A 26836-nucleotide genomic window follows, 5' to 3' on the forward strand; every position below is an offset into this window, starting at 1 on the left:
CGTCTGTGTTCAGTTTACACACAGGTGTTCAGAAACACAGATGGCTAATTAGCACACTGTTTTCCATAAACAAATGCTGTAACATGGACATATGGCCGTGTGGGAACCTTTACCATATAAAGGTGTGTATCAGTTTAACCATTTTGTTTGTTGGAAATCATTTCTCACCGATATGAAAGATAAGGTCCTTATGCTTCCAAAACCGTACCGCAAGCGATGCCAGTTAATGTTCAGACGAAGCGTCGCAGCTCCTAACAAAATTCCACGCTACAGAAAACGCCTTCATCCAATGACTCTTATGTGTATTGTAATGGAACTGAGTCATGATCAAGGACTAGGGTCGGACAGGCTTCCTGTTTAGATTAAGACACTGCGGAGCCGGCACGACATATGGCTCAAAAAAAAATTGTCTACATTTTGCTTCACAAAAAAATGTAAAGGAGTGTTAGCAGAGAGGGGGGCTCGATTTAGTTTGTTTTGGTTAACATATAGCCTAAAAACCAACAAGCTGTAAACACCTTTCAAACACATACTGTGTGATCAACACTTGGGAAATTGGCCTAAAAACAGATTTCTTTACTTATTTTATTACACTGAACAAAAATAGAAATGCAACAATTTCATAGATTTTTAGAGTTACAGTTCATATAAGGAAATCGGTTAATATAAATAAATTCATTAGGCCCTAATCTATGGATTTCACATGCTGGGAGGGCACAGGCCCCCAGAGGTCCTGGGCTGGAGTGGTTACACGTGGTCTGCGGTTGTGAGGCCAGTTGGACATACTGCCAAATTCTCTAAAACATTGTAACAAGCTAACATTCGATTCTCTGGCAACAGCTCTGGTGGACATTTCTTCAGTCAGCATGCCAATTGCATACTCCCTCAACTTGAGACGTCTGTATTTTGTGACAAAACTGCACATTTTAAAGTGAACTTTTATTGTCCCCAGCACAAGGTGCACCTGGGTAATGATCATGCTGTTTAATCAACTTCTTGATTTGCCACACCTGTCAGGTGGATGGATTATCTTGGCAAAAGAGAAATGGTCACAGACAGGGATATAAACAAATGTGTGCCCACAATTGAAATTAAATAAGCAGTTTGTATGAATTCTTATTTTTTTGCTGATATTTTTATTTTAGGTCATGGACCATGGGAGCAACACTGTCCATGTTGCGTTTTATATTATTATTCAGTATAGATAAATCATCTTCATAAATTCTCCATGTCGGCAGATAGCCTAGTGGTTAGAGCGTTGGGCATAACTGATGCTATTTTCTGGATCGAATCCCTGAGCTGACAAGGTAAAAATCTGTAATTTTGCCCCTGAACAAGGCACTGTTCCCTGGTAGGCCGTCATTGTAAGTAAGAATTTGTTCTTAACCGACTAGCCAAGTTAAATAAAGGTTAATTTAAAAAATATATCTTCATGCACTACCATTGGCTGTGGAGCTGCATGATTCTCACAATGGCTTTGATCTCTGTCTTCAGTGGTTTGTCACACACATGATGTGCAGACACGCGAGTGGGTGCATATGATCACACTACTGTGTAGTATGGTTTTTCAAAGAGCGGTGTAGCTTCTTGGTAAAACCTTTTTTTGTTTGTTTTCACAGAGGGAAAAACACCCCCTCCCCTTGTCTCGCCTTTCTTTTCTTCATAGACGGTGGGGTCGTTGGCAGACTTGGTAGCATGATGCCACACGTGCCATGCTGTGCAATCAATGCTTTGTTTTGGTCCACTTTCTCTGGGTGAATAATGAGGCTTTCTAAAGGTTTACTTCCTGTCCCCAGTCTCTTCCGGTAGGGACGATGCATGGCCAACAGCCAGGGTTGGTGGAAGCTGATAATGCCCATATATAATCATTGTTACAGATTTATCAGGGCAGCGTTACATCATCTTTTATGTTGTTGACCTAATGCAGGTCATGTGGGCCCTGGCCTGTGATAGCCTCTGGTCTAGACCTGCATTTCCTCTCACCCACACGCTGCCTATTCCTAGCAAGGTCAGGTAGTGTTTATGGCCAAAACACTGATTTAACTGCCTCTTGTTTCTATGTGATTATTTCAATACATCATGGCTAATGTAGAGTGCACGGGTAGCTGCTGTTGATAGAAAGTAACATGTTTCATCTTGTCATAACTGGAAGCATACCACTGCTGTCTGTGTTTTGTTGTGGGCAAGTGATGCATGCTGCTTTCAATGCTGAGACCAAAAAACAGAAGTATTCAGGGTCTTGTTATTGAGATGTCTGGAGTCCATGCAAGGCACCTCCAAGTCCAAACATACATGGATTCAATGTTGGTGTCCTCCACCCCTACATGATAGAATGTTTGAGTCCCAAATAAAGTAACCCTTGGTGCTCATGCTTTGGGCTTGGCCTTGTACATGCATGCCTATTTTGTTTTTGCATCTATGCACAGAGCCCTCTCCCGCCCCAGTCTCTTTTTAACCATGCCTTTATTTGTTCCTAATTTATTTATCCCATTGAGATTTGAAGTGTTTTCAAGAGATCACTCAAGTCTGCAGAGCATAATTCAAGGCATTCATAGCTATTATTCTCCCCCACTTAACAGACTGCTTGACTAGTTGGACCCAAGTTTGCTGGACAACATTAAACCCATTTGGTCTGTCTACAATCAGTCTCTCTCAAAAAAAAAAGCCCGATAGCCATCACCACTGTTACATCCTCAGAATGCATAAGCTCCTGAGTCACCCTCGAAGCATCGTTACCCATCGCTCCACAAGAGCCGCGGCCCTTGCAGAGCAAGGGGAACTACTACTTCAAGGTCTCAGAGCAAGTGACGTAACCGATTGAAACGCTATTTAGCGCACACCGCTAACTAAGCTAGCCGTTTCACATCCGTTACACAATGTCTTGTATTCAAGATCCTAAATGGCCTGGCTCCCCCTCCACTTAGTGCTTTTGTCCAACAGAAACCCAAACCCATGGCAGCAGATTCACAAATTCTGCCATGAGAGGTAACTGTATAGTTCCCTTAAGGAAAAGCACCTTTTGTCAAACTGCTTTCTCTGTTAGAGCTTCCCATGTCTGGAACACACTGCCATCAGACGCACAACTATTGCAACTTCACAAAAAGCAAAGACATTGCTGAAGGACAGTCAGATTTGTGAACATAATCCTTAGCTGTGTATTGTCGCTTTCCATGTATTCCAATTCAGAGTTTTAATAGTTACATGTACAAGGTTGCAGGTGCGATTGCAGTGTACAGTGAAAAACTTAGGCTTTGAGCTTCATTCAAATTATGAAAATGGTCATTTAAAAAAAAAAGGTATACAAATAAATAGCACTATATACATAACCGTGGCAGTGATGAATAAATAAATGTTCATTTGGGTGGAGGGAGAGTAAAGACTGAGGGGGTGGGTTGGAATGGCCATCTGCAGCATGACCATTGAGTGAACTAAAAACCAACGTTTTCATATTTCTTAAGTATACAGTTGAAGTCGGAAGTTTACATACACCTTAGCAAAATACATTTAAATGCAGTTTTTCACAATTCCTGACATTTAATCCAAGTTAAAATTCCCTGTTTTAGGTCAGTTAGTATTACCACTTTATTTTAAGAATGAAATGTCAGAATAATAGGAGAGAATGATTGATTTATTTCAGCTTTTATTTCTTTCATCACATTCCCAGTGGGTCAGAAGTTTACATACACTCAATTAGTATTTGGTAGCATTGCCTTTAAATTGTTTAACTTGTGTCAAACATTTCAGGTAGCCTTCCACAAGCTTCCCACAATAAGTTGGGTGAATTTTGACCCATTCCTCCTGACAGAGCTGGTGTAACAGTCAGGTTTGTCGGCCTCCTTTCTCTCACACATTTTCAGTTCTGTCCACAAATTTTCTATAGGATTGAGGTCAGGGCTTTGTCATGGCCACTCCAATACCTTGACTTTGTTGTCCTTAAGTATCTTCTTCCTTGCTGAGCGGCCTTTCAGGTTATGTCGATATAGGACTCGTTTTACTGTGGATATAGATACTTTTGTACCTGTTTCCTCCAGCATCTTCACAAGGCCCTTTGCTTTTCTGGAATTTATTTGCACTTTTCGCACAAAAGTATGTTCATCTCTAGGAGACACAACACATCTCCTACTTGAGTGATATGACAGCTGCGTGGTCCCATGGTGTTTATACTTGCTTCCTATTGTTTGTACAGATGAACGTGGTACTTTCAGGTGTTTGGAAATTGCTCCCATGGATGAACCAGACTTGTGGAGGTCTACAGTGTTTTTCTGAGGTCTTGGCTGTTTTTTTTTTCTTTCTGTTTTTTTCCGTGATGTCAGGCAAAGAGGCACTGAGTTTGAAGGTAGGCCTTGAAATACATCCACAGGTACACCTCCAATTGACTCAAATTATGTTAATTAACCTATTAAAAGCTTCTAAATCCATGATGGAATTTCCCAGGCTGTTTAAAGGCACAGTTAATTTAGTGTATGTAAACGTCTGACCCACTGGAATTGTGATACAGTGAAATTATCTCTCTGTAAACAATTATTGGAAAAATTACTAGTAGGTGTCTTAACTGACTTGCCAAAACTATAGTCTGTTAACAAGGAAAGTGTGGAGCGATTTTAAAAACAGGTTTTAATGACTCCAACCTAAGTGTATTTAAACTTCCGACTTCAACTGTACGTATTACATCTGCAACAGTGATGAATGTCGTTGAGTCTTATCTGTTTGTAGCTTGTGAGCTGTGTCAAACACTGTTTGTTGCTTTTATATATATTTTTTTGCAATTTCTCTGTCAGTGTGTGTGCTACGTGTTGCTTGTCCTATGTTGCTCTGCATGTGCTCACTGCTCATTGTTTCAAAGTGAAATGTTTTTTTATTAATTTTTTTAGCAAATTCATAAACGAACTGATACCTTATTTACATAAGAATTCATACCCTTTGCTATGAGACTCGAACTTGAGCTCAGGTGCATGCTGTTTTCATTGATCGTCCTTGAGCTGTTTCTACAACTTGATTGGAGTCCACCTGTGGTAAATTCAAGTGATTGGACATGATTTGGAAAGGCACACGCCTGTCTATATAAGGTCCCACAGTTGACAGTGCATGTCAGAGCAAAAACCAAACCATGAGGTCAAAGGAGTTGTCCGTAGAGCTCCGGGTGGGTCGGGGGCACAGGATGGGTCTGGGCACAGATCTGGCACAGATCTGGTGAAGGGTACCAACAATTGTCTGCAGCATTGAAGGTCCCCAAGAACAGTGGCCTCCATTCTTAAATGGAGGAAGTTTGGACAGCCAGCTCTTCCTAGAGCTGGCAGTCCGGGCAAACTGAGCAATCGGGGGAGAAGGGCCTTGGTCAGGGAGGTGACCAAGAACCCAATGGTCACTCTGACAGAGCTCCAGAGTTTCTTTGTGGAGATGGGAGAACCTTCCAAAAGTACAACAATCTCTTCAGCACTCCACCAATCAGGCCTTTATGGTAGAGTGGCCAGACTGAAGGAGTGGCCACTCCTCAGGAAAAGGCACATGACAGTGCGCTTGGAGTTTGCCAAATGCACCTAAAGGACTCTCAGACCATGAGAAACAAGATTCTCTGGTCTGATGAAACCAAGATTGAACTCTTTGGCCTGAATGCCAAGCGTCACATCTGGAGGAAACCTGGCACCATCCCTACGGTGAAGCATTATGGTGGCAGCATCATGCTGTGGGAATGTTTTTTAGATTGAGGGAAAGATGAACGGAGGAAAGTTCAGAGATCATTGATGAAAACCTGCTCCAGAGCGCTCAGAACCTCACTGGGGTGTAGCTTCACCTTCTAACAGGACAAGGATCCTAAGCACACAGCCAAGACAATGTAGGGGTGGCTTCAGGACAAGTCTCTGAATGTCCTTGAGTGGCCCAGCCAGAGCGCGGACTTGAACCCAATCAAACAACTCTGGATAGACCTTGAAATGGCAACGCTCCCGATGCAACCTGACAGAGCATGAGAGGATCTGCAGAGAAGAATGGGATAAACTCTCCAAATACAGGTGTGCCAAACTTGTCGCGTCATACCCAAGAAGACTCAAGGCTGTAATCGCTGCCAAAGGTGCTTCAACAAAGTACAGATTAAAGGGTCTGAATACTTATGTAAGTGTGATATTTCAGTTTTTTTTGTAATAAATTTGCAGAAATTTCTATAAACTGGTTTCTGCTTTTTCATTATGTGCTATTGTGTGTAGATTAAGGGGGGAAAACAATTTTAATCAATTTTAGAATAAGGCTGTAATGTAACAATGTGGAAAAGGTCAAGGGGTCTGAATACTTTCAGAATGCACTGTACATACATTGAGTTTACAAAACATGAAGGACACCTGCTCTTTTGATTAAATAGACTGCCCAGGTGAATTCAGGGATCTCTTATTGATGCCACTTGTTAAATCCACTTCAATCAGTGTAGCTGAAGGGGAGGAGACCGTTTTAAACAAGCATTTTTAAATCTTGAGACATGGTTGAGACAAAATATTCAAGTGCCTTTGAATGGGGTATGGTAGTAGGTGCCAGGCGGACCGGTTTGTGTCAAGAACTGCAACGCTGCTGGGGTTTTCACGCTTAATGGTTTCCCGTGTGTATTAAGTGGTCCACCACCCAAAGGACATCTAGTCTACTTGACAACTGTAGGAAGCATTGGAGTGAACATGGGCCAGCATCCCTGTGGAACGCTTTCGACACCTTGTACAGTCCATGCCCCAATGAATTGAGGCTGGTTTGAGGACAAAAGTAGGGGTGCAACTCGATATTAGGAAGATGTCCTTAATGTTTTGTACACTGTGTATAAAGTTGGTAAAATAGTACGTGACCAGTGTTCAATGACTCCAGGGTAGCAGTCTCAAAGGTTCAGGGCAGAGTACTGGACATAGGCTGGCTAATGGTGATTGTTTAACAGTCGGATGGCCTGGAGATAGAAGCTGTCTCTCGCTCTTAACTTTGATGCACTTGTACTGTTTCCGCCTTCTAGATGGTAGCGAGGTGAACAGTCCTTGGCTCGGGTGGCTAAGATCCTTGATCATTTTTGCCTTCTTGTGACACTGGGTGCTGTAGATGTCCTGAAAGACAGGCATTGTGCCCCCAGTGATGCGGTGGGCTAACCACACCATCCTCTGAAGAGCCCTGGGGTTGCGGACAGTGCAATTGCCATACGGTGACGATACAGCCCAACAGGATGATCTCAATGGTACATCTGTAGAAGTTTGTGGGTCTTAAGGGTCACCCCTGTGGGGCTCCTATGTTGAGGATCAGGGTTGTGGCTGTGTTGTTGCCTACCTTCACTACCTGGGGTTGGCTCGTCAGGAAGTCCAGGATTAAGTTGCACAAGGAGGGGTTCAGACTAAAGGTCGACCGATTATGATTTTTCAACGCAATACCGATTTATTGGAGGACCAAAAAAAGCCGATGCCGATTAAAAAAACAAATGTATGTATGTTGTAATAAACAACTATTTATTTGTATTACAACAATACTGAATGAACACTTATTTTAACTTAACATAATAACATTTAACATAATACATCAATAAAATCAATTTAGCCTCAAATAAATAATGAAACCTGTTCAATTTGGTTTAAATAATGCAAAAACAAAGTGTTGGAGAATAAAGTAAAAGTGCAATATGTGCCATGTAAGAAAGCTAACGTTTCAGTTCCTTGCTAAGAACATGAGAACATATGAAAGCTGGTGGTTCCTTTTAACATGTCTTCAATATTCTCAGGTAAGAAGTTTTAGGTTGTAGTTATATTGGGAATTATAGGACTATTTCTCTCTCTACCATTTGTATTTCATATACCTTTGACTATTGGATGTTCTTATAGGCACTTTAGTATTGCCAGTGTAACAGTATAGCTTCCATCCCTCTCCTCGCCCCTACCTGGGCTCGAACCAGGAACACATCGACAACAGCCATCCCCGAAGCATCGTTACCCATGCAGAGCAAGGGGAATAACTACTCCAAGTCTCAGAGCGAGTGACATTTGAAACATTATTAGCGTGCACCCTGCTAACTAGCTAGCCATTTCACATTGGCTTCACCAGCCTAATCTCGGGAGTTGATGGGCTTGAAGTCATAAACCGCGCAATGCTTGAAGCACAGCAAAGAGCTGCTGGCAAACGCACAAATGTGCTGTTTGAATGAATGCTTACGAGCCTGCTGGTGCCTACCACTGCTCAGTCAGACTGCTCTATCAAATCCTAAACTTAATTATAACATAATACACAGAAATACGAGCCTTAGGTCATTCATATGGTCAAATCCGGAAACTATCATTTCGAAAACAAAAAGTTTATTCTTTCAGTGAAATACGGAATCGTTCCGTATTTTATCTAACGGGTGGTATCCATAAGTCTAAATATTCCTGTTACATTGCACAACCTTCAATGTTATGTCATAATTACGTAAAATTCTGGCAAATGGCCCAAACTGTTGCATATACCCTGACTCGGCGTGCAATGAACGCAAGAGAAGTGATACAATTTCACCTGGTTAATATTGCCTGCTAACCTGGATTTCTTTTAGTTAAATATGCAGGTTTAAAAATGTGTACTTCTGTGCATTGATGTTTATGGTTAGGTACACATTGGAGCAAGGACAGTTATTTTTCGCGAATACGCACCTCATCGATTATATGCAATGCAGGACACGCTGGATAAACTAGTAATATCATCAACCATGTGTAGTTAACTAGTGATTATGATTGTTTTTTTTATAAGTTAAGTTTAATGCTAGCTAGCAACTTACCTTGGCTTACTGCATTCGCGTAACAGGTAGGCTCCTCGTGGAGTGCAATGAGAGGCAGGTGGTTAGAGCATTGGACTAGTTAACTGTAAGATTGCAAGATTGAATCCTCAAGCTGACGAGGTACAAATCTGTCGTTCTACCCTTGAACAAGGCAGTTAACCCACCGTTCCTAGGCCGTCATTGAAAATAAGAGTGTTCTTTAACTGACTTGTCTAGTTAAATAAAGATTAAATAAAGGTGGGAGGGGAATCGTCCATATCGCTGTCCAAAAAATACAGATTTCCGATTGTTATGAACTTGAAATTGGTCGTAATTAATCGGCCATTCCGATTTAAATCGGTCGACCTCTAGTTCAGACCCATGGCCCTGAGCTTAGCGATGAGCTTGGAGGGCACTATAATGTTGAAGGCTGAGCTGTAATCGATGAACAGCATTCTTACACAGGTATTTCTCTTGTCCAGGTGGTATAGCGCAGTGTGCAGTGCAATCACTATTGCGTCGTCCGTGGATCTGTTGGGACGATATGCGAATTGTAGTGGGTCTAGTGTGTTTGGTATGGTGACATGGTCTTTAACTAGCCTCTCAAGGCACTTTATGATGACAAGTGAGTGCTACGTGACTATAGTAATTTAGTTCACTTACCTTCACTTTCTTGGATACAGGGACAATGGTGGACATCTTCAAGCAAGTGGGGACAACAGACGGGGATATGGAGAGTGAATATGTCCGTTAACACTCCAGCCAGCTGGCCTACACATGCTCTGAGGACTTTGCTTGGAATGACATATGGGCTGGCAGCCTTGCAAAGGTTAACTTCTTGCGTCGAGCCAACCCGGATCCGGGATCATGACTACAGCTTCAAGCCCATTACCATAACGCACCGTTAACTATTCATGAAAATCGCAAATGAAATTAAATCAATATGCTAGCTCTCATGCTTAGCCTTTTGTTAACAACACTGTCATCTCAGATTTTCAAAAATATGCGTGTCTACCATAGCAAAACTAGCATTTAGCATTTAGCGTTAGCATTTAGCATTAGCATTTAGCGTTAGCATCACCAGGCAACATTTTCACAAAAACCAGCAAAAACATTCAATAAATAATTTACCTTTGAAGAACTTCGCATGTTTTCAATGAGACTCTCAGTTAGATAGCAAATGTTCAGTTTTTCCTGAAATACTTTTTGTGCAGGAGAAATCGGTCCGTTTGGTGCGTCACGTTTGGCTACCAAAAAAACCCGAAAATTCAGTTATCCAAACGGCAAACTTTTTTCCAAATTAACTCCATAATATCGACTGAAACATGGCAAACGTTGTTTAGAACCAATCCTCAAGGTGTTTTTCACATATCTCTTCAATGATGTATCGTTCCTGGAAGTGTGCTTCTCCCTCTTTATCGCATGGTAAAATGATTGCCACTGGGAATTACGCACCAACTTAGACAAAGGACACCGGACGGACCCCTGGCAAATGTAGTCTCTTATGGCCAATCTTCCAATGATATGCCTACAAATACGTCACAATGCTGCAAACATCTTGGACGAACGGCAGAGAGCATAAGCTCGTTCACAGCACATTCACAGCCATATAAGGAGACGATAGTAAAACAGAGCTTCAGAAATTCAGCTCATTTCCTGTTTGAGGTTACATCTTGGTTTCGCCTGTAGCATCATTTCTGGGGCACTCACAGATATCTTTGCAGTTTTGAAAACGTCAGTGTTTTCTTTCCAAAGCTGCCAATTATATGCATAGTCGAGCATCTTTTCGTGACAAAATATTGAGCTTAAAACGGGAATGTTTTTTTTATCCAATAATGACATGGCGCCCCCATAGGTTGAAGAGGTTAACACTCTTAAATTACTTACTCACGTTGGACACAGACAACACGCGAACACAGTCCTTGTGAGTGTTGGTGGCCTGCGTTAGCGCCTCAATGTTTTCCTTGAAGCGGGCGAAGATGTTTAGCTTGTCCGGGAGAGAGGCGTTGGTGAATGCGACCTGTGATTGTCTGGAGTCCTAGTCCCATACGTCTTGTGTCTGAGCCGTTGAATTGAGACTCCACTTTGTACCTGTAGTATCATTTTTGTCTCTGATTGCTTTACGGAGGTCATGTCCATGTTCCCAGTCCTCTTGTCATGGTTAAATGTGGTGGTTCGGGCTTTCAGTTTTGCTCGAATGCGCCCATCTATCTATGGATTTTGGTTTGGATAAGCCATAATCGTTGCAGTTGGAACAACATCCTCTAAGCACTTCCTTATGCCCCGAGTCAGTGTACAAGTCAATACTATTCTCAGAGGCGACCCTAAACATTTTCCAGTCTGCGTGATCAAAACAATCTTGAAGAACAGATTCCGATTGGACAGACCAACGTTGAACAGTCTACCACGGTAGCTTCCTGTTTAAGTTTCTTGCTATAGGTAGGGAGGAGAAGAATGGAGGTGTGATCTGATTTGGGGAGGGTCTTGTAGCCGTCCTGGAAGGGAGAGTAGCAATGATCCAGGGTCTCGGAATGTAAAGGGGTCAACATTTGAAGGAGGTATTCCAGATCGTAAGAACAAAAAAATTCTTCTTTAACAGTGTTGAAGAATGCCTTCTATAATGGATGTCTAAAGCACATTCCGTCATAGACGACTTGGTCAGGAAGGAGGGAAAGATGGCGGAAGAGGATGCTGAGTTTGAATCAAGCAGCGTGTCATGCAAATTGGGGAAGATTAATATTCTAAATGGACAACAGTAGTATTTGAAAACTGGAACAAAGGAAATTGTCTGAAATTGAAGTGGAGGATAAGTTTATGAATGATAATGAAACGCTTCTTTTTGGGATGCGTTTGAGTAAGGATGCTTATGTGGGAGACCTGTTTTGAGATGTGGAAAATGGTGAAGTATGCACTGTGAAAAGTGCAGCCTAGCAGTTACCAGGACTGCATATTTTGATGAAATGTATTTCTGAAGAACAGAGGAAGATTGCGGTGAGTTTTGAACTTCGGAGTAGAGCACCTGTCAAAGACGTCATCTCAGGGGTGACGATGGATGTTTAGGTTCAATACCTGAAGAGAATCCCTGATGTGGTTGGTGCCCGGCGTCTGAACTGCTGGGTGAATCGAGAAATAAAGTTGGTCCTGTCTTTTGATAAAGAGCAAATACACAACCAAGCTTCACAAACGTAGGTAAGCACTTTCGTCCCCTAACCATTGCAGTGTAAGAATTGTAAAGTATTTGGCCATGTTTCAAGTGTGTGCAGGCGGACAGAGTGTACTGAGGAACGGTGTATAGAAGGACGATTGTGTTGCAATTTGCGGTGGGGATCATAATCCCGAGTTCCTTTTAAGAGTGACAGAGATTGAGGTGGCAAAAGTTAGTGGTCAATCGAATCTTCTATGCGAATGCTAGTAAAATAATTGAGAAAACAAGTGATGCTAGTGAAGATATGGTACGGCTTGCTGCCAGTCAAAAGATGCCCTGTGTGTTAAAAAGTTGGATTTTGTCGTGTTCATTGCCACAGTTCTAGACTGTACTGCACTAGTCTCTAAGAATTCGAAGAAACTGGACATTATTGTGGCGGAAATGTTTTTGGGACTTATGGATTTTACATCTGAAGACTTGCAAGGGCTTTCTTGTGCCGGAAGACCCGCCCTCCAAGGTTCCCCTTGAGCCTGTGTAGGGAGCAGATGTGTTTTTAATTTTTAACAGAAAAGTTGTTTAATTTATTTATAAATGTTGGTAGTTTGTTCTGATTTTGGGAATCTTGATTCCATCCCGCACAGTAGGTGGCGTGATTCATATTAAATTGTGCGATCGCCAATATACCATAGAAGAAGATGACGCAGTCAAGCTAGCATCCTCTACAACCACAAGTCAATTGACCCTCCCCTAAGCCCCGCCCCCTTGGTTATTCTTGTTGACCTTGGACAACATTTTCCTGGCAAGACCATTTCCCCATACGAACCACTGGCAAAATCGACCGTAGTGTCTGCAGGTATGTACGGCAGGACCAAATCGGAAAGATTGTGCCTAACAACCGATTTGGATCAAACATTCTTTCTACCAATGAGTTAGTCATTAGTATTTAAAAGAAATGGTCAAAAGCTCATGAAACATGGGACCAACACTTGTTGCGTTTTCTATATTTTTTTCAGTATAGTAATGGTAAAATGTATCACATTACACATTTAGTAATGATAGAATGCATTTTAAACTTCACGCATAGTAACAATAAAATAATTATATTGAGATAAGTGGGGTGGGGGGGAAATCTGAACAAATTAGCATTTTCATGATAACGTATCTAAATATTTGTGCCACAAATGCAAAAAAATAGCATTTGAAACAAAACCAAAACATGGGTTGCTGTCATACCTGGTCCACAGACTCCTTACAGGGTAAGAAAACCAATATGTAATTGTGCAATTTGGGTGAACTAAAATGGACAATTTGGGTGCAATCAATTAGCGTAATTTGTCAGAGATAACATGTTTCTAACTATAGAAAAATGTTCAGAACAAGAGCTGGTGAGTGTTGTGGCTTGCTGAAATGACATGGTGCAACACTTTAGCCATTTTAAACAATTTTGTTTTTGGATAAACTGTTTTTGCAATGCCCTCAATGGCTTCCATGTGTTTTTAAACGCAAGCCTGTCCGAGGTGTCGGACTCGAATGGTTGCGATCCATTGGAGTGCTGCGATTTGATTGTCCCACATTCTGGGGCGGATCTTAGTGAAGGATCAATTCTGTCTCTGTTTTCCATCCCCTGCCTGACTTCAGCTTATAATAGAGCGAGACTCCTACAGTGTGCCATTTCCTGCTGACAACAAACGTCTCTCGTGATTTTGGTAGTCCTGCTGATGCTGTGCACAGTAAACCTTTATCTGATTCGCTTTAGTTTGTCTGAAAAATGTTCTCTGACATCAACCTTTAACCTCTTCTCAGGCCATACCATTTTGTTTATTTGCTTTCTACTTCATTTCCTCTACAATTCCCCATGTTATGTCTGTATGCCTCTGTCTCCGCTTCACAGTGCCTTAGTGCTGGCCTAGGAACTGTCACTGTTACCTGCCTGGAGCCCTTTCTACACTGGAAAGACTGGATTTTTAACCACTAAATGTTTTGGTTTATCTACCAATATAATGGCACCGGAGGGGATGGCTGCTGTTTTTACAGACTCTTAAGCAACTGCTAATTTGTTTCATTTGTTTTGCATTGTTTGTAACTCATTCTGTACATAATGCTGCTGCTACCGTCTCTTATGAGCGAAAGAGCTTCTGGACATCAGAACAGCGATTACTCACCTTGAACTAGATATAGATTTTTTTTATTTTTTTTATTGAGTCCAACGTGAAGGATATACTGCTTGTCAAGACAAGGCCCAACTCTGTCTTCAGCGTGAAGAAAAGACTGGGTGCCTTGTAAGAATCGCAGAGGAGAAGGTAAACTGGACGATCTATGATAGAGACTATCCTACCAAAGGGACATTAAAAACTGTAATATCTTATGTTTCACCAAGACGTGGCTAAAAGCCGACACAGATCATATAGAGCTGGCTGGCTTCTCCATGCATCGGCAGGACAGAGCAGCTACGTCTGGTAAGAAGGGTGGGGTTGTGTCAATAACTGCAGGTGCCCGATGTCTAATATTAAAGAAGTCTCAAGATAATGCACGTCTGAGGTATTCTACCTCATAAGCTGTAGACCACACTATCTACCAAGATCTCTTATTTTTTTACAAATAATAAATTATTTGTAGATGTCTATTTACCACCACAAACAGATACTGGCACTAGGACCGCACTTAACGAGCTCTATAAGGCCATAAGCAAACATGATAATGCTCCTCTTGAAGCGGCCCGTTTTACATAATTTCTACCAGCATGTCACATGTGCAACAAGAGGAAAAAACTCTAGACCACCTTTACTCCACACACAGAGATGCATACAAAGCTCCCTCGCCCTCCATTTGGCAAATCTGACCATAATTCTATCTTCCTGCTTGCAAGCAAAAACTAAAGCAGGAAGTACCAGTATATAATGTGTTCTGGGGTTCATCCAATGTCATTGAAGAGTATACCAACTCAGTCACCAACTTCATCAATAAGTGCATCGACGACGTCGTCCCCAAGTTGACTGAATGTATTTTTCCCAACCAGAAGCCATGGGTTACAGGCAACATCCGCACTGAGCTAAAGGGTAGAGCTGCCGCTTTCAAGGTGCGGGACACTAATCCGGATGTTTATAAGAGATCCTGCTATGCCCTCAAATGAATAATCACAGGCAAAGCCTCAATACAGGACTAAGATTGAATCCTACTACACCGGCGTTGATACTCGTTGGATGTGGCAGGGCTTGGAAAACCCATATGTGAGCTGCCCAGTGACGCGAGCCTACCATATGAGCTAAATTCCTTTTTTATGCTCTCTTTTAAGCAAGCAACACAGAAGCCTGCATGAGAGCGCCAGCTGTTCCGGGCGACTGTGTGATCACACTCTCCTTAGACGTCTTGAGCAAGATCTTTTTTAAACATTCGCAAAGCGGATTACCAGGGTGTCTACTCAAAGCATGCGCAGACCAACTGGCAAGTGTCTTCACTGACATTTTCAACCTCTCCCTGACCGAGTCTGTAATACCTACCGGTTTCAAGCGGACTATCATAGTCCCTGTGCCCAAGAACTTGAAGGTAACCTGCATAAATTATTACCGCCCTGTAGCACTCATGTCGGTAGCCATGAAATGCTTTTGAAATGTTTGGGTCCTTTAGTTTTAATGTTGCTTTTCTTGTGGAACTTGTTCATGTATTCTTCTCATGTTCCAGGATCAAGTTATCAAGGCTTGGAAATGGACCAAAATGGCTCACATCAACACCATCATGCCGGAAACCCTAAACCCACTCAAATTCACATACCGCCCCAACAGATCCACAGATGACGCCAATCTCTAATGCACTCCACACTGCCCTTTCACACCTGGACAAAAGGAACACCTATATGAGAATGCTGTTCATTGACTACAGCTCAGTGTTCAACACCATAGTGCCCTCAAAGCTCATCACTAAGTTAAGGACCCTGTGACTAAACAACTCCATCTGGAACTGGATCCTGAATTTCCTGACGTGCCGCCCCCAGGTGGTAAGGGTAGGCAACAACTCATCTGCCACGCTGATCCTCAACACTGTGGCCCCTCGGGTGCATGCTTAGTGCCCTCCTGTACTGCCGGTTCACCCATGACTGCGTGGCCAAGCACGACTCTAACACCATCATCTCCAACACCAAGTTAGCTGCTGACACAACAGTGGTAGGCCTGACCACCGACAACGATGAGACGGCCTATAGGGAGGTGGTCCCTCAATGTGAGCAAGACAAAGGAGTTGATCGTGTACTATAGAGAAAGGAGGGCTGAACATGCCCCCATTGACGTGGCTGTAGTGAAGCGGGTCGAGAATTTCAAGTTCCTTGACGTCCACATCACCATCATCATCATGGTCCAAACACACAAAGAACGTTGTGAAGAGGGCATGACAACACCTTTTCCCCCTCAGGAGACTGAAAATATTTCATATGGGGTCCCCAGATACTTCTAGTTCTAAAGCTGCACCATCAAGAGCATCCTGGTTACATCATCGCCTAGTATGGCATCTGCTCGACCTCTGACCATAAGGTACTACAGTGGGTGGTGCAGTCGGCCCAGTATATCACCAGGGACAAGCTCCTTGACATCCAGGATCTATATACTATGCAGTGTTGGAGGAAGGCCCAAAAAATGGTCAGACTCGAGTCACCCAAGTCAGACTGTTCTCTCTGCTACTGCGCGGCAAGCGGTACCGGAGCGCCAAGACTAGGAGCAATAGGCTCCTTAACAGCTTCTACCCCCAAGCCATAAGACTGCTGAACAATTAATCAATTGGCCACCCAGACTATTTACTTCGACTACTGGTATCCCCTGTATAGCTTCGTTATTGTTATGTAATTTTCTTCTTACATTTTTGGTTTGTTTTTGTTTATTCAGTAACTCTTTCTTGAACTGCATCGTTGGTTAAGGGCTTGTAAGTAAGTATTTCACGGTAAGGTCTAGAGCAGGTAGCCTAGTGGTTAGGGCATTGGGCCAGTAACCAAAATGTTGTTGGCTTCGGGATTTGTTCCAGCGAGGTAAAAATCTGTCGTTCTGCCCCTGAGCAAGGCAGTTAACCCAAATGTTCCCCGGGTGCCAAAGATATGGATGTCGATTATAGCAGCCCCCTGCACCTCTGATTCAGAGGGGTTGGATGAAATGCAGAATACTCATTCAGTTGTACAACTGAGTAGGTATTCCCTTTCCCTGCTGTTTTCACATGTGACAAATAAAATGTGATTTGATTATAATAGTGTTTCCCTTGTTGGTTGTTGCGGTAACTTCATGGTGTTATGTTGACTAGTGTGGCCAACTGGTTATTGTGGCCTGTGTAACCATGATCGGGAAAGATTGAGCCATGGAAGAGTAAAACTCTGTCTAGGCTCTACTTTTCTGGTGCCCTACTACTGGTTTGGGGGCAGTCTTCTAAAACAGACATGCCATACTGGAGCTGTAGTTTACTCTCTGCTCTGTCCTGGCTAGTTTTTGCCCTCTGCCTCTGGCCCGTGCAGTGGGCCAGAGGCAAAGTCATCCAAAATCCACTGCCAGGTTGTAATGGAGATTGCTTCCTTCATGATTCCTTTATGGAGTTGTAAAGTCCCCAGTGATGTATTGCCCTGTTACATCTCCAGTATGTGTTTGGAGCCACACATGCGTGTGTCAATGTTCAGTTCCATCCACACAATCATGCTTTGTTACAGTTTTTCTTTTTAGATTGACAATATGTAACCTTTGGGGTGACTTGACTAAATTCACGTAGAAATGTGAGTGATAGATCTATCATTGTACTTGAAAGCAAGTCTGAGGTGGTAGAGCTGTTCTATGTGAGCTATGTCTATGCTTCCCGTTCATCATTATTATTTTTGTCTTTTGGTTTTACACACCAGCTTTGGTTATTTTTGGTTATGGGAACTATATTTCAGTGGTTTAAGATGGTACAATGACAATACACTAGTTTATTTTGTCACCTAAACTGAAATGAGGCTAACTGTTAGTTTTAGCAACCACGAAATGGCGGAGCGATTTCTGCATAGGACAACTTGTAAATTATTTTTTGTTATGAGAAATTCCATAGTAATGGAATTCTGCTTTGTCTCATTTTAAATGTATGCCAAACAAAAATTGAACAAACCATACAGGACTACTTTTACAAAATTTCACTGGAAAAATATACAAAAAATGAATTTAGTGAAAGAACCGTGCAGATGCAAATGGAATCACTGCAAAAAGTCCCTCTAGTTTTTATGCCACCACAGTTTTTGGAAAATGTGTTGAATATCTGTGCTGAATTAAAGATTCAAAGTTGTCTGCAGAAGGAATTGTGTGTCAACTATGGCAATGCACCTCGAGTTTGAACACATCTCTTTTGGTTATTGAACTACAGTAAGTGAAGTGGCATTACACCTGGTAATGGAATTACGGTTACTGAGTTACATCATGGGTCCCTGATCTGTACGGCACAGAAATTAGTAATTTATGGATACGAATGTCATTCATGTTTCACAAGTTTGGACAGCAGAGCACATTAGAGCACCATTCAGCAGGGTAGGGTAGAGGTACAGTGCAGTAGAGTTCAGTAAAGTAGAGAGATTTAGAGAAAGGACTATAAATGACGTTCCATGCCTGGGCCAGCTTGTCCAGGTGGCCACATAAATTAACTAATACTTTAATGGGATTTTTAGGCCTTCAATGTGCTGTACGTAGCCTCAAGTGGCATACAATATACTGTACTATACTTCTCTTAACTGTATTGCACTATATTGTATTGGTTTGTACTTTTCTGTTTACTTACAGTATTGTACTGTACTGTGCTCTACTCACTAATGTGCTAGCCAAACTTGTGAAACATACGTCTATGATGGGTTCAGATTTGGTCCATTTCGGTCAGTCTGTGGATGTTTAATTCATTGAGTCCCACCGTAACGCTGGCGTGTTTTGGACTGGCTGGCGCCTTTTCAACATTGTGCATTTGAGCTAGACTTCTGGGTTGTACCGTTGGGATTCTATTTCTTCTGCATCCGTATATACCAACCTGGGGCCGGGTCTTATATTCAAAATGGTCTGTCGAGTCTGAATGCTTTTAGTAGTCTGTAGCTCAAACCAATCTATGAAAAGCTCAGTCTCATGAACAAGCACATGTAATGTTTTGCTCTATGACGCTCACAAGCCACACATGTCGTTAAAAGTGTTCTTCTACATAGATCATAGGAAATGCCAGGGCATAGTGTCTATAATACTGTATTAAGCTCACATAGTTGCTGTCAAACTCCACACAGTTGTCACTGACCAATATATTCATTTCCCAGTGAGCAAACCATTTTTGTGCTTACAGCATTCGTATGAATGACTTTTTATCAGATTTTTGCTTTTGCAGATTTTTTTAATATATTTTTTTTTAGACGTTTGTCAGTAAAACTCATAAATGCAACTGTTTGTCAAATAGTTTTGTGTTCTACTTGTAGCCCTGGTTGTCCTGAAAAGAAAATGGTGAAACACTTAATTGTGAGGCTAAATATAAGGGCTGGACATGCATATACATGAAATGCCCATTTTTGCTGGGGTCTTAGCATAGATAGGGTTAACATCAAGGCCAGGGTGGACTGGCCAACGTTAAACTACTTTTCAACATCTGTGGGTGCGGATGCTGGTTACAGTAAATGGAAAGAGAGGGGGCTCATGGCTAGAGTTGGGAGAGGTGACGTTAACTAGAGAGGGAGGGGTTGTCCAGACTCTTATTTTAACTCTTGGTTTGACCACCAGACAACCAAAAGACAAAGAAAAGTTATGAGCTGAAGTACACAGTATGCCAGTTGAAGAGAGGACCGTAACAAGTAGCCCAACTGACTTAAATGTAAACTGGTTTGTGACTATTATGATTCCCGTTATAGCCAATCCAGTTTTCCTGTTGTTGGTAATTGAGTTTTAATCACTTCAATATTAATATTTGTAAAATCACTAACTAATTGGTAGGTCTACCTTTTACTTGTTACTTCTGTGAACTTTCATTATCCTCTCATGAGGGAGAAACATTTTAAAATATCTGAAATATGTGTGTTTTTGGTAACGGAATTACAAGGCAATGTTTCTTAAACTTACACAAGGTAAACAATTTCTTCAAAACAAAATGTGTTGGTACAGTATTTGTTGGCATGGGTCTTTTTGTCAACATTTTTTTGATGTATTTCTGATACTTTTTCTGGCAGATGTTTACAAAGACTCCCTTTTCTATCAGTTTATCCAAAAATAAAAGCCTGTACTTTATGCCTCTTTTATTTTTTTAGCAAAATGGTTGAAAAATGTATCAATGCCTTCATTTTCCAAAATTATAGACTCTGCTTTCATTTGGCACCCAATTTGATATGCTCCTATCAACTTCACATGTTAGTGCTCATGGATCCTTTTAGATGGAAATGCCCTTATTGTCTTTGAAGAGATTAGGCCTACATCTGTTTGAAGGGTCACCCTAGTGTTTAGGGAAATGTCAGATCATTCTGTCAGCTTGTTATACCAGTATGGTTAAGCAAGTTTTTGGCTGTACAGTAGTCATTGTTTTAGATTTCAGAGCTAAAAACCAGTGCATTGTTTGATGGGGTCTGCTGCATAAATACATGCCACCTGAGGCTATTTACAGAAAATTGAAGGCCAACAAATCTGATGATTTTTACTGATGTGGCCTCCTGAACAAGCTGTCCCAGCTGTGGAACTGGGACATTATTTATAGTAGTTTCTCTGTCTCCTGGGGGATGACAAGGAATCTGAGAATGATGTGTGAAGGGCCATATGCATAATTACTCTAAAGTGAGCCTCTGGACTCACTGGACATTCTCATGGCTGGCCCTTAATGCTATTCATGTTGTCTAACCTGTCAGGAGGGCCATAAAGGCAATCCAGAGATCTCTCAGGGCATTTTGGCAGGCAGGTATGAGACATCGTGCTGCTGATGCTGCAAATATTGCCTGTCCCACATATACACTGGGCATGTAATTCAGGTAAGAATGTTTCTGACAGTTTGAGTGAGTCTCTGCTATTGCCCTCATGTTGCTTTGCATAGGGGTAAGATGTTGCTGCACTCATGTTCTGGTATTAGGATAGGATGTTCTATTTGTGCTGAGGCTGAAGCATAAATACCCCCTAGGCCTCATGACTAGGTCCTGGAGGTATTCATGGTCACTTGATCAGGAAAAACTCCTGGCCCTAACCATGATGACCTATGCCTGGACAGCCCCTGTGATGTCTACTGTATAATAGTCTATTTAACCAGCGGCAAATTCATTCTTTCAGCACATGTAAACAGCACAGGCCCTAGCTGACCACTGGTTTAATCCCGAACTGACAGGACAGTTCTCCTCCTTTGATCAGTTCTGCACAGAAGCACCTGTCTCACTGTTGGGACTTACAGGCCTGCGATAAGATTCGTATCTGATCTGTAAATCCCTTCAGTCAGCTGGAATTGTTTTGGACACACACCAAATCAAACGCTGATAACTACTCTGTTATGCACTCTGTACGTCTGTGACTGCTGCTGTTGCCATAATGATTTTATTGGGCTGACATTAATTTCTGAAAGCATATTGATCAAACATGACATAATTAGAACTAAATGAATTAATACATAAATAAATGCACACACATACATAAATGCACATATAAATAGATTCATAATTAAATGCACTCATAAATAAATGGATGGATGAAGGAATGAATGTACACAAATATATAAATAATGAATCCCACTTTCAATTTGTTTCTGAATTTCTTCCTCCCAAAATGATGAGGGGGTATCTATCCCACCATAGGTCAATGCCACTGTGCGTTGCTCGATTTGCCTATGCTGCGTTCACTATGAAACAATGGTGTTTAAAGGCCATGTTTCACATTGGCATCCCCAAACAATAGTGTAGTGCATATAGCTATGTATCAATATGTCACCTTTTTGAGGGAAATCTGAGGGAAAATTTATACAGTAAAAACACAAAAGTAACAGATGCAAAATTGACCTTGCTTGATGTAGAAACAGGTGAACAGTTTAGAAACATTGAGCCATTGACCAGATGGCTTTGTTTTGAGGGGGGTTGCTTATGACAATAAGGCACCGGACTATAGTCATATAGTTTTGAACCGAGAAGAAGAAGACTGGAGTAGGCAAGGATTTGACCGGGATGGGCGAGAGTACTGTCCATTTGGCCAGACAAGTATGGTAAGCTAACGTTAGCGTGAGTATCAAGCTGGCTAGCTTGGCTACAACTGATAGTCTGAGGCTAGATGGCTGCGTTTTACAGCCAGACTCTCAGTTTTACAAATAGCTAGCTAGATGATGAACTAAACTGCAATTATCATAAACCATTATCTATGCTGAACCAAAATATAAACCCAACATGCTACAATTTCAATGATTCTACTGAGTTACAGCTCATATATGGAAATCTAATCTATGGATTTCACTGGGTAGCCAGGTCCAGCCAATCGGACTAAGTTTTTCCCCACAAAGGCTTTACTACAGACAGAAATACTCCAGTTTCATCAGCTGTCCGGGTGGCTGGTCTCAGCTCTAGTAACATTCCTGCTGCTAGTATGCCAATTGCAAGCACTCTCAACTTGAGACATCTGAGGCATTGTGTTGTGTGACACAACTGCACATTTTAGAGTGTCTTTTTATTGTCCCCAGCACAAGGTGCACCTGTGTAATAATTGTGCCGTGTTAATCAGCTTCTTGATATACCACACTGGTCATGGATTATCTTGACAAAGGAGAAATTCTCACTAACAGGGATGTAAACAAATTTGTGCACAATTTGAGCGAAATTAAGTTTTTGTGCTTATGGAACATTTCTGGGATGTTTTTATGTCAGCTCTTGAAACATGGAACTAAAACTACATGTTGCATACATTTTTGTTGTTCAGTATATTTTACATTTGAGTTCGTCTTAATACATTTTAGTCACATTTTAGTAATTGCATCCTTCGTTAGTTTTAGTTATCAGTCGACTAAAAAACGTTTAGTTTTAGTCAGCCATTTTAGTCACATAGTTAATGCATTTTTTTTTCCTAATAAACAATGAATATTTAAGTTTCCTCCTCACCATCATGTGGACATTCAGATAGCCTGGTCCAGTATAAGCCTACTATCCCTCGTATACATTAGCTTGCAACATTGATATTGAGGCAGATTGTAACCAATGCCAGCCATAATTAACCATATAGGCTATAACCCCATGGCTACTGGTCAAACATTTTACAGCTCTGATTTTCTCCCCATCATAACAGTCAAGAGGGTATATAACCGTGGTCCCAATAACAGGACCTCCACATCCGGCTTCTTCACCTTTTGGGTTGGATGAAACTGGGTTTGCAAAACCAAAGAATTTCTGCACAAACTATCAGAAAATGTCTCCGGGAAGCTCATCTGCGTGCTAGTTGTTCTCTCCAGGGTCTTGACCTGATTGTAGTTTGGCGTCGTAACTGACTTTAGTGGGAAAATGTTCACCTTCGATGGCCAGTGGCATGCTGGAGAAGTGTGCTCTTCACGGATGAATCCCGGTTTCAACTGTACCTGGGCAGATGGCAGTGTGGGCGAGTGGTTTGCTTATGTCATTGTTGTGAACAGTGCCCCATGGTGGGGTTATGGGCAGGCTTGAGCTACAGACAACAAACACAATTGCATTTTTAACGATGCAAATTTGAATGCACAGAGATACTGTGATGATACTGAAACCCAATGTTTGGGATGCTCTGGATTGACGTGTACGACAGCATGTTTCAGTTCCCGCCAATATCCAGCAACTTTGCACAGCCATTGAAGAGAAGTGGGACAACATCCCACTGGCCACAATCAACAGCATGATCGAGTCTATGTGAAGGAGATGTGTCACGCTGCATGAGGCAAATGGTGGTCACACCAGATACTGACTGGTTTTCTGATCCACGCCCCTATCTGTGACCAACAGATGCATATCTGTATTCCCAGTCATGTGACTAGGGCCTTGTGAATTTATTTCAATTTACTAATTTCCTTATATGAACTGTAACTCAGTAAAATCTTTGAAGTTGTTGCGTGTAGACCCGCCCCAATAGGTCCACAGACGACTAATCGCAATCACACGGCACACTGCCCTAACCCATCTGGATAAGAGGAATACCTATGTAAGAATGCTGTTCATCGACTACAGCTCAGCATTTAACACCATAGTACCCTCCAAACTCGCCATTAAACTCGAGACCCTGGGTCTCTCCCCCAACCTGTGCAACTGGGTCCTGGACTTCCTGACGGGCCGTCCCCAGGTGGCGAGGGTACGGCCCTGACGGGCCGTCACCCCACTGATCCTCAGCCCTCTCCTGTACTCCCTGTTCACCTATGACTGCGTGGCCATGCACGCCTCCAACTCAATCATCAAGTTTGCAGATGACACTAGTGGTAGGCTTGATTATCAACAACGACGAGACTGCCTACAGGGAGGAGGTGAGGGCCCTCTGAGTGTGGTGTCGGGAAAATAACCTCACACTCAATGTCAAAAAAACAAAGGTGATCCTGGACTTAAGGAAACAGCAGAGGGAGCAGCCCCCTATCCACATCGACGGGACAGTAGTGGAGAAGGTGGAAAGTTTAAGTTCCTTGGCGTACACATCACGGACAAACTGAAATGGTCCACCCATACAGACAGTAGAGGTCGACCGATTTAATCGGAATGGCTGATTAATTCGGGCCGATTCAAGTTTTCATGACAATCGAAAATCAGTATTTTTGGACACTGATTTGGCCTATTTATTTATTTATTTACAACTTTATTTAACTAGGCAAGTCAGTTCTTATTTTCAATGACGGCCTAGGAACGGTGGGTTAATTGCCTTGTTCAGGGGCAGAATAACAGATTTTTACCTTGAATCCCAGAGTTGACAATCTTGCAACCTTACAGTTAACTAGTCCAACGCTCTAACCACCTGCCTTATTGCACTCCACGAGGAGCCTACCTGTTATGCGAATGCAGTAAGAAGCCAAGGTAAGTTGCTAGCTAGCATTAAACTTATCTTATAAAAAAGCAATCAATCATAATCACTAGTTAACTACACATGGTTGATATTACTAGTTTATCTAGCGTGTCCTGCGTTGCATATAATCGATGCGGTGCGCATTCGCGGAAAAAGGACTGTCGTTGCACCAACGTGTACCTAACCATAAACATCAATGCCTTTCTTAAAATCAATACACAACAACCACCCGAGCCACTGCCTGTTCACCCTGCTATCATCCAGAAGGCGAGGTCAGTACAGGTGCATCAAAGCGGGGACCAAGAGACTAAAAAACGGCTTCTATCTCAAGGCCATCAGACTGTTAAACAGCCATCAAGCACAAGCATTTCGCTACACTCGCATTAACATCTGCTAACCATGTGTATGTGACAAATAACATTTTATTTTGATATGTTATATTTTTGTGCAGTGTAAATAAATATATACATTTATAAAATGAAACGTTTGAATAATTGGATAACACATAAATAAGAAAAAACATGTATAGCAAGTATTCATTTTAGTCATTATTTTTGTATTTCTTTGCTCATTTTTTAAATTGTGTGCATTTATTTAATTCTAATTACGGCAGGTCTGGTCCTCCATAGAAGTGCATTGTCCACTTTTCTTAATTGCTTGGACAGACTTGGAGAATGTTCCAGCTGTAAAGTAAACACTTGACATGTACTCTAGAGTACGTTGGTCCATGTTTATATGTGAAAGTGTATAATATTGCTCTAAGCCTCTGACGTAATGTAAACATCTCAACTCTCCCCTCAGTAGCTGAGTTGAAGGCAGCAGCAATAGTGTGTACCACTGTGTACCAGGCAGAAGAAGCCTGTCACAGCTGCACACCTCCTTACTCTCCAGTCTACACTGGCCTCCTCAACCTTTCCATACTGTCCCCCAGCCTGTCTCACAAAGCCTCCTTTCAGTCCACTGCCTCCACAGCAGCCACTTCTCTGTCTCTGTGAGGAGCTGGAGTTGGTGCCAGGCACTGCTCTGCACATAGGCTAGTAGGCACAAGACAGGGTAGATTGGGTTTAAATGCATAATGTGACATACAGGAGTTCTTACTCACTACTGTGCCAAGCATACTGTATGTGAAGTAAATCATGTATCTCCTGTGGTTTAAATCACTCTTTTTACCTGTGAAAACAAGTGAAGTGAATCTCACCATGAGTGAATCTCTCCTGCTCCCCAGAGCTCTCTCCAGGTCTGAGTCTGCAGGTTACTCAATGAGCACTAAGTACCCTGATTGTAATCAGATGACTCTTCACTAGGAGGTGAGGGGAGATAGATAGATAACAATAATGACAAATGGTTTGATGGAGAATGCAAAAATCTAAGAATGAAATTGAGAAACCTGTCCAACCAAAAACATAGAGACCCGGAAAACCTGAGTCTACGCCTTCACTATGGTGAATCACTAAAACAATACAGAAATACACTACGGAAAAAGAAGGAACAGCATGTCAGAAATCAGCTCAATGCAATTGAAGAATCCATAGACCCTAACCACTTCTGGGAAAATTGGAAAACACTAAACAAACAACAACACAAGAATTATCTATCCAAAATGGAGATGTATGGGTAAACCACTTCTCCAATCTTTTTGGTTCTATAACAAAGAATAAAGAGCAAAAACATATACATGATCAAATACAGATCTTAGAATCAACTATTAAAGACTACCAGAACCCACTGGATTCTCCAATTACATTGAATGAGTTACAGGACAAAATAAAAACCCTCCAACCCAAAAAGGCCTGTGGTGTCGATGGTATCCTCAATGAAATGATCAAATATACAGACAACAAATTCCAATTGGCTATACTAAAACTCTTTAACATCATATTTAGCTCTGGCATCTTCCCCAATATTTGGAACCAAGGACTGATCACCCCAATCCACAAAAGTGGAGACAAATTTGACCCCAATAACTACTGTGGAATGTGTCAACAGTAACCTTGGGAAAATCCTCTGCAT

General features: G+C 41.9%; 1 protein-coding gene across 3 annotated transcripts in view; it reads left to right on the forward strand.

Moving 5' to 3' along the window:
- LOC124001237 (low density lipoprotein receptor adapter protein 1-B-like) overlaps positions 1 to 26836 on the forward strand; it is a 75957-nt gene that overhangs the window by 1159 nt on the left and 47962 nt on the right. The window lies entirely within an intron of this gene.

The sequence above is a fragment of the Oncorhynchus gorbuscha genome, linkage group LG17 (assembly GCF_021184085.1).
Source record: "Oncorhynchus gorbuscha isolate QuinsamMale2020 ecotype Even-year linkage group LG17, OgorEven_v1.0, whole genome shotgun sequence".
Taxonomy (NCBI): Eukaryota; Metazoa; Chordata; class Actinopteri; order Salmoniformes; family Salmonidae; genus Oncorhynchus; species Oncorhynchus gorbuscha.